Source organism: Piliocolobus tephrosceles, chromosome 9 (genome assembly GCF_002776525.5).
Source record: "Piliocolobus tephrosceles isolate RC106 chromosome 9, ASM277652v3, whole genome shotgun sequence".
Classification (NCBI taxonomy): Eukaryota; Metazoa; Chordata; class Mammalia; order Primates; family Cercopithecidae; genus Piliocolobus; species Piliocolobus tephrosceles.
In genome coordinates, this window is record NC_045442.1 from 120,019,822 (window position 1) to 120,027,383 (window position 7,562).

Below are 7,562 nucleotides of genomic sequence, written 5' to 3' on the forward strand. Positions count from 1 at the left end.
TCCATCGATTCATCCTATACCTCCATTCATTCTATACCTATATATCTACCCATCCATCCTATACCCCTAATTTTTCTATCCATTTACCCTATATTTATGTCTTTCTCCATCCACTCATCCATCCATCCTATACCTATATTCCTATCTATTCATTCATCCTATATCTTTTTTCTATTATCTATTTATCCACCCTATACTTATCTCTCTCTCCATCCATGCTATACTTGTATCTCTGTTTTCTCTATCCGTCCATCCACCCACCCACCCACCTGCCAGCCAGTCATCTGTCTCATTCATCCATAGCTTGTATATCCAGGCCTCGCCGGTCTGTGACTGCCACCTAAACCATGTGTCACCTCTCCATGAATCCCTCAGCCACTCTTTAATCCTGTGAATTGTCCATCCTGGGTCCCCCTCCTCACCCAGGTCTCAGCCCTCCTGAGCTCTCTCGGGAGTCTGAGTTGGCAGTGTGGGTGTCTCGGTGGTACAGCCATCCCTGGCTCAGGCTGCTGCCCCGGCCACACGCTGGCTGTGGCACCCGACACTGCATTTCAAGTGCAGGACTGGCTTCCCTGACATTCCCACGCCATGGCTGAAACCAGAGCCTCCTGGAGGCGAGGCACGGATAAGGGAAGGGAGGTGGGCTCCGGTAACACAGAGGTCTCCTGGATGTGGCTGTCAGAGTTTCCAGGAAGGTCTGTCCTTGAGGATCCCTGCAAGGGGCCCCACCTGGCCTCCAGGTGGTCCTTATGTGAAGGAACAGCCCCTCCCTCCTCCCTTTCCTAGGAGAGCTTTGTGTTGTCCCTGACCCGGGGTCCAGCCCAGCTGCGGGAGGCCCCGAGTAGGAGCGTGGCTCCAGCCTGAGGGGCTGGGCTCCATGTCTGCATTTCCTGTCCCAGGACCAGCCTCTCCCTGGGTGGCAGAAACGCTCACTCTGCTGGACGGGCACCCGGCCTCAGCCTGGGGGCTGCTCACTTGCTGTTGGTCCCTCGGAACATAATGGGCGCCCGCTGGGACTCCAGCCTTAGGAAGCAGCAGGCTCAGGGCACAGCCTTCACCCCTGAGACACAGCCAGCCCTACCCAGTCCCCGGTGCAGGGCCGAGGAGAGGACAGGGCCTCCTTCCTTCCTTCCTCATGGATTCTCCACCCGGGCCCTGGTCTCCTGCAGATGCCCATTCAAAGGAGCGAGCACACACCCTGCACCCCAGAAACAGTGCTGTTCGGGGGCAGCCACTGCAGATCCACCCGAGATAAGAGACATTTTCGAGCCCCTTAATGAATATGATGAGTTACAAACCAAGTAACATTTTTTTTTTCAGAAACAGTTCTGATTCTGCCATTTCCTCCGCACAGAAGGTATAGCTTTCCAGGCTAAAACATCGGCCTTCAGACCAGTAGTGTCTAGAACCACAGTGGCTGTTTGCTGTATACTTAGTAATCAAAGACCAATTTTGGCATTCTTCTTGAAACAAAGACCAGTTTTGGCATTCTTCTCAAAACAAAGCATCAGTCTGCCACAGAGGTAAATTCACATTTCTTCTTTTTCTTAGATAAATACTGCTTGCAGGTTCTAAATAACTTTTAAGAAAACACAAACTGAAAACCTTAGGACTTGGAGTTGTATTAACAGTGAAGCATCTGTTTGTCTCCTTAACTGTGCACTGCCCTTCTTCCTGCCACTTTCCCAGCGTCTCACAACCCTGTTTTCCTCTTTTCTGGTTCATTTCTGTCTCCCCTGAGCTGGAGGGTAAAGGGTCCGCCTGGCACAAGCAGAGTCTGAGCTAGGGAGTCAGCTGCAGGGACCCCCTCTCCTGGGAAGCTGTCAGTCACGTAGGAGGGCTGCCTTCCTCAGTTCCTGGCTTATTAAGAAAAAGGAGGGCCAGGTGCAGTGGCTCACACCTGTAATCCAACACTTTGGGAGGCCTGACGTCAGGAGTTCGAGATCACGCTGGCCAACATGGTGTGACCCCCATCTCTAATAAAAATACAAAAAATTAGTTGGGCGTGGTGGTGCATGCCTGGAATGCTACCTATCCGGGAGACTGAGGTAGAATCACTTGAACCAGGAGGCAAAGGTTGCTGTGAGCCGAGATCATGCCGCTGCACTCCAGCCTGGGCAACAGAGTGAGACTCCATCTCAAAAAGCAAGGAGATAAAAACGTGGGTGTTATGGGGAGCCAGAGGCTACCTCCAACCTTGCCTAACTCTTAGGGGGCTCTTCAGCTGGATCTAGAAACCAAGCTGACGTCAGGCTGATTGACAAGGGAGAAGCATACACGTTTTAGTGGTTTTACACATATGCGGGGATCTTCGTGAGAGACTGAAGTCTGAAGAAGTGGCCAGAGCAAGATGCTTTTAAGACAAAAAAAAAAAAAAAAAAAAAAAAAAGATACATTTGACAATAGATGCTCGTGAGAGGAGGTACAAAGAAATTAGCCAGGTAGATAGTTAGGGCAGAGTCTTCAGCAGAACTTCCCTTCTAACAAAAAGCAGCCCAATAAATTACTTCTTTTCTAACAAGCAGCAGCCTGGAAGACCAGGCTACAAATGTAGATAAGGAAGCAGCTCTACACAGAGTGGGAGCTCCTGGGTCCTCAGCAAGCTTCCTATGCTGTGGGTCTCAGTAAGCACAGTGGGCCTTAGCACAGTCCTTCCCTTTTTTTGGAAGCTTGCATAGGGACAGGGGAGGGGATGCCTGCAGCTGCACCAATAGAAAGGGCTCCCTGGGGCCAGGCACATCCACCATGGGGGCTCCACTGCCCCTTTTTTTGCACGTGCACAGTAGGAAAGCAACGTGGAGTCGCTCAGGCAAAGGACCCGCCTGCATGATAAAAGGTTGGGGTGGGGCCTCCCAGAGATTTGTGCTCTATGCAGCCAGCACACCTGTTCCTAACCGGTTTTTTGCACCCTATGTTGATAAGATACCGCCTCCCCACTAGCTCGCTTATAAAAACCCTTGCATTTCACTGCTGAACGGCAACCCTTGTCTGGGACCCCTCTCTGCAGCAGAGCGCTGTTCTCTTTTTCGCCTATCAAACTGCTTCTGCTCTGGCCTCACCCTTGGTGTGTCTGCGTCCTTGATTTCCTCAGCTGTGAGACCAAGAACTTCGGGTGTGACCCCAGGCCATTTCACTAGGACAAACAGGATCTGGCTCAGGGAAGTACATTTCCAGGGGAGTCACTAGGAGATCTACGGGAGATGGTGTAAAACTAGTGGAAGATAAGGGTTACCATGGGAAGTATATTTATTCATCTTCCTTATTCAGCCCCCAGTGCCCAGGCTATGGTGATAAGGGCTGTTTTCTTGCCCTGCTCTGGCAAGGGTACTCTTCCTGGAGGAATCTTCATGGCTTACTGCATGTAGGGAGAGACAGGTCAGCTCACCCTTTCTGAAATGACAGTTTCTCCAGTGGGCTCGACTCAAATAATCAAGGTGCCAATCTGCATATTTTGGGATGGTACATCCTTCACTCCTTTGATGGTGTGTCATTTTGATAGAGACAAGAGGCAGCCAAGGCCCCTTCCCACTGCCCCCGCTCCTCGTGAAGCCCTGCCTTCAAGCCTAAAACAGCCCAAAGGCTGAAAAACTGGACTGCCAGTCCAGAGAATCTCCAACCGGCCCGAGCACTGGAAGAATGGAGTGGAGCCACATAAGTTCACGCCGTTTGTAGAGGAGAGAGTCTCAGCCTCTTGAGTCCCTGTGTGGTGGGGTGGGAGCTTGTCTCTCTTGCCCTGCAGAAATTTTTTCTCTTTTTCCTTTTTTACGCAATACATTCCATTTTTTCCCCACCCTTCTATGTGTCCACAAGCCTAATCTTTCCTGGTCGTGTGCCAAGAGCCTGGTTTTTAGCTGAACTGAGAAGAAAGTCCTGCAATAATTTCAGTGTCAAAATGGGCATTGTTCAGTAGGTCTGCCTGAGGTTTATTTAATTATCTCAGGCAATGGTTTGCAACCCTGGGTCCCCCAAGGGATGTTTGCAATATCAGAAGACATTTTTGATGATCATGGCTGGGGCAGGGATGCTGCTGACCACTGGTGGGAAGTCAGTAGGGATGCCGCTGAACATTTCAGGGGTCATAGGACATCATCCAGGACAGGCCCCCACAGCCATACATTATTCCACTCCCTGCTTCCTACTAATTTAAGGTCCCAGAAGTTTTTGGTGAACTCTAGATGTTTGAGCAATAGAGATGAAAAGAATTTCTGTCTGGTAGAAAAGATAACCCCAAAGGTTGTGGTTTATTACTCTGCAGGACATCAGCCAGTTTGGGTTATTTGGTATTAATGTAGCACTCACGTTCTGACTGTCCTTGATTCACTTACCTAAAAATATCAAGTTCCTTAAGTGCTCTTGGAACCGTCTTACTGTTTCTACCAGTAATTAATTGCACAGAATATTTGATATGCTCATTTAGACACTGTAATAGTTATCTATGGCCATGTGACAGATTATCCCCAAACTTAGTGGCCTGAAGCAGTGCACAGTCTCTGTGGGTCAGGAATTTAAGAGTACATTGTGTGCATTCCCAACAAATTCGTGCAAACACCAGGGGCATTCTGTCTGATGAGTGTGAACGACCAGGAGCTCTGAGGGGACTCTGTCCCCATCTCAACCTGAGTCCAGGTGCTTGGGAGAAGCCTGTGACATCCCAGAGGCCACAGCTGCTGCCACCACGGCCACCTCAGCCCTTTCCGCTCCATTACTATGGTCCTTGGAGCCCCATGGCCTGAGCCACCTCTGTGTGTGGCAGTTAGAGGGGGCTGGCTCAGGCCCCTCATGGCTCTGCTGGAAACCAGCTTCCTGCCCCTTCCTGTCTGCAGAAGGGAGTAACCCCTGCACCCTGGCCCCATCTCTCCTGTCTCCGAGAAGACTGGTGTCCAGAGAGGGCCAGTGAGGTGGTGGTTGCTCATTTGCACTGTCTGTTGCTGCCCCCATGGAAGAAAACGTGGCAGCCTGCTGGTGTGCAGCCAGTAAACCTATGAGGGCTTTTTAAAAATTTAAACTTTAATTTTTTAGGGACACCGTCTTGCTCTGTCTTCCAGTCTGCAGTGCAGTGGCGACCATGGCTCACTGCAGCCTCAAACTCCTGGGCTCAAGTGATCCTCCCACTTCAACCTCTCAAGTGGCTGAGACTACAGGTGTGCACCACCACCATGTCCAGCTAATTTTTGTATTTGTTTTAGAGATGAGGTCTCACTATGTTGCCCAGGCTGGTCTTGAATTCCTTGGCTCAAGCGATCCTCCCGCCTCAGCCTCCCAAAGTGCTGGGATGACAGGTGCGCCCCACTGTGCCTGGCCTCCCACGAGGGGTGCTCTGTTCAACAAACCAAAGATGTCCAAAAATGTAAGTGTCCTTATTTAGGAAGAAAAGTTTTTATTTGGGAAAAAGTAGAGTTGATGGGTGTGAGAAAAAAATTGGATAGCTTGTCTCTGTTAGCTTGACGTAGAAAAAGATATTGCAGGCCTGGCATGGTGGCTCACGCCTGTAGTACCAGCACTTTGGGAGGCCAAAGCCGGTGGATCGTGAGGACAGTTGTTCAAGACCAGCCTGACCAACATAGTGAAACCCTGTCTCTACTAAAAATACAAAAATTAGCTGAGCATGGTGGCGCGTGCCTGTAATCCCAGCTACTTGAGAGGCTGAGGCAGGAGAATTGCTTGAACTGGGACCTGGGAGTTGGAGGTTGCAGTGAGCTGAGATCGCGCCACTGCACTCCAGCCTGGACTACAGAGCGAGACTCTGTCTCAAAAAAAAAAAAAAAAAAAAAGATATTGCAGGAGCCCCAAACTTCTATGCCTCCCCAACCAGACAGCGATGCAAGCCGACTCCCTCCCCCGCAGTCTGCTATCAGGCAGTCCTCAGGCCATGTGGCTTGCTTTGTCCCTATGGCGAATTTGAACCCAGATAAAACCAGAGGCTTCCTGACACAATATTCCTGTGATTTAGGACCAGTCACAAGACGTTATCATTTTTTGAAAATGCTGCTTGGATTTATTTATTATTTTTTAGGGACGGGGGTCTCAGTTTGTTGTCCAGGCTGGAGTGCAGTGGCGTGATCACTGCAGCTTCGACCTCTTGAGCTTAAGCAATCCTCCTGTCTCAGCCTCCCGAGTAGCGAGATTACAGGTGTGCACCACCATGCCCAGTTTTATTACGTTAGTTTTTATAGAGTTGGAATCTCGTTCTGTCACCCAGGCTGGAGTGCAGTGGTGTGATCATGGCTCCCTGCAGCCTTGAATTCCTGGGTTCAAGCAATGCTCCCCACTTGGCTTCCCAAGCAGCTGGGACTACAGGCATACACCATCACACCTGGCTAATTTTTAATTTTAATTTTTTGTAGAGATGGGATCTCACTATGTTGCCCAGGCTAGTCTGGAATTCCTGGGCTCAAACGATCCTCTTGACTTGGCCTCCCAAAGCGCTGGGATTACAGGCATAAGCCACTGTGCCCAGCTGGCTACATTTGATTTATTGTCTCTGTGTCTCAGTTTCTTTACCCTGGAGGTGAAGGATTAGGCTTATCCCCAGCTGGGCTCTTCTGAGGATAACAGCTCATAGTTCCAAAGGCTTCCTCAGTTGTCTTTTCCTTTGCTCCTGAATAGCGTCCGCCTCCCTCACCCAGCGCCCAGCTGGTGTGGCACCAGCACATAGTAAGTGCTCAGGAAACCTGGAACGACCCTGCATGGCTCATTTCTCATCCTGCCTTAGTGTTGTTACGTCTCTCCCTCGCCCAACTGCTGCTGAAATTGAAGCAGAAGTTCCCATTTGCCAAGCTCTGCCTCCTGCCAGTGGCTTCCATCATGCCTCTGTCTGCTCAGCCTCCTCCAGGTCCTGATGAAATGCGTGTTTGGGCACTTAATTGGAAAGGAGTCCTTGCAAGTGAAAAAAGAAAACCACCCTCAAATGCAAATTCAACTCTAATTCTATTGCAAATGCTCCCTGAAGTTTCACTGAGCCACAGCCTCGATGGGCAGCCCTGGGAAAGGAGGCTGGTGGGAGAGTCTGTGTCTCCAGCGAAATATCAGGTTCAGCAGGAGAAGTGAGTCAGATTAATTCTGCCCCACATCAAGGGCCTTATTGCAATTCTTTACTGTTCCTGTCTAAAGGTCCATTGGGAAAAGAAAGGTTTTAAATCGAGGACAGAACCTCAGTTACAAGCAGGCTGCAGGAACTGTGGGGTCTTTTTAGCCGGCTCTCGATAGAGAAATCAGCTTTCAAAACCAGACTTTCCCAGGGTAAAGCCTCCCCGCGAGCATCACTGAACACACAGCCTGGACAAATGATCCTTTTTGCCTCGAAGCACTTTGTCCTGTGGCTGAATGTGAGCTTGGTATGGAGGGCCTGGTATGTCTCTGTCCCCAGTCACGGCTGCTTGTCCTTTTCCTCTTCAGAGGAGTGTCCGCTGGCCTGCAAGCCCTTCAGTGAAGTTGCTATCTGGTTTAGCAACCAATGGCTTCAATTTTGTGGCTGCATACAAGCTTCCTGGGAGCTGCTGACTTTGCTCAGGGCTTCTGGAAATCGGGTACCTGGTGAGCCCGTGGGACCTGCTGTCAGGCCG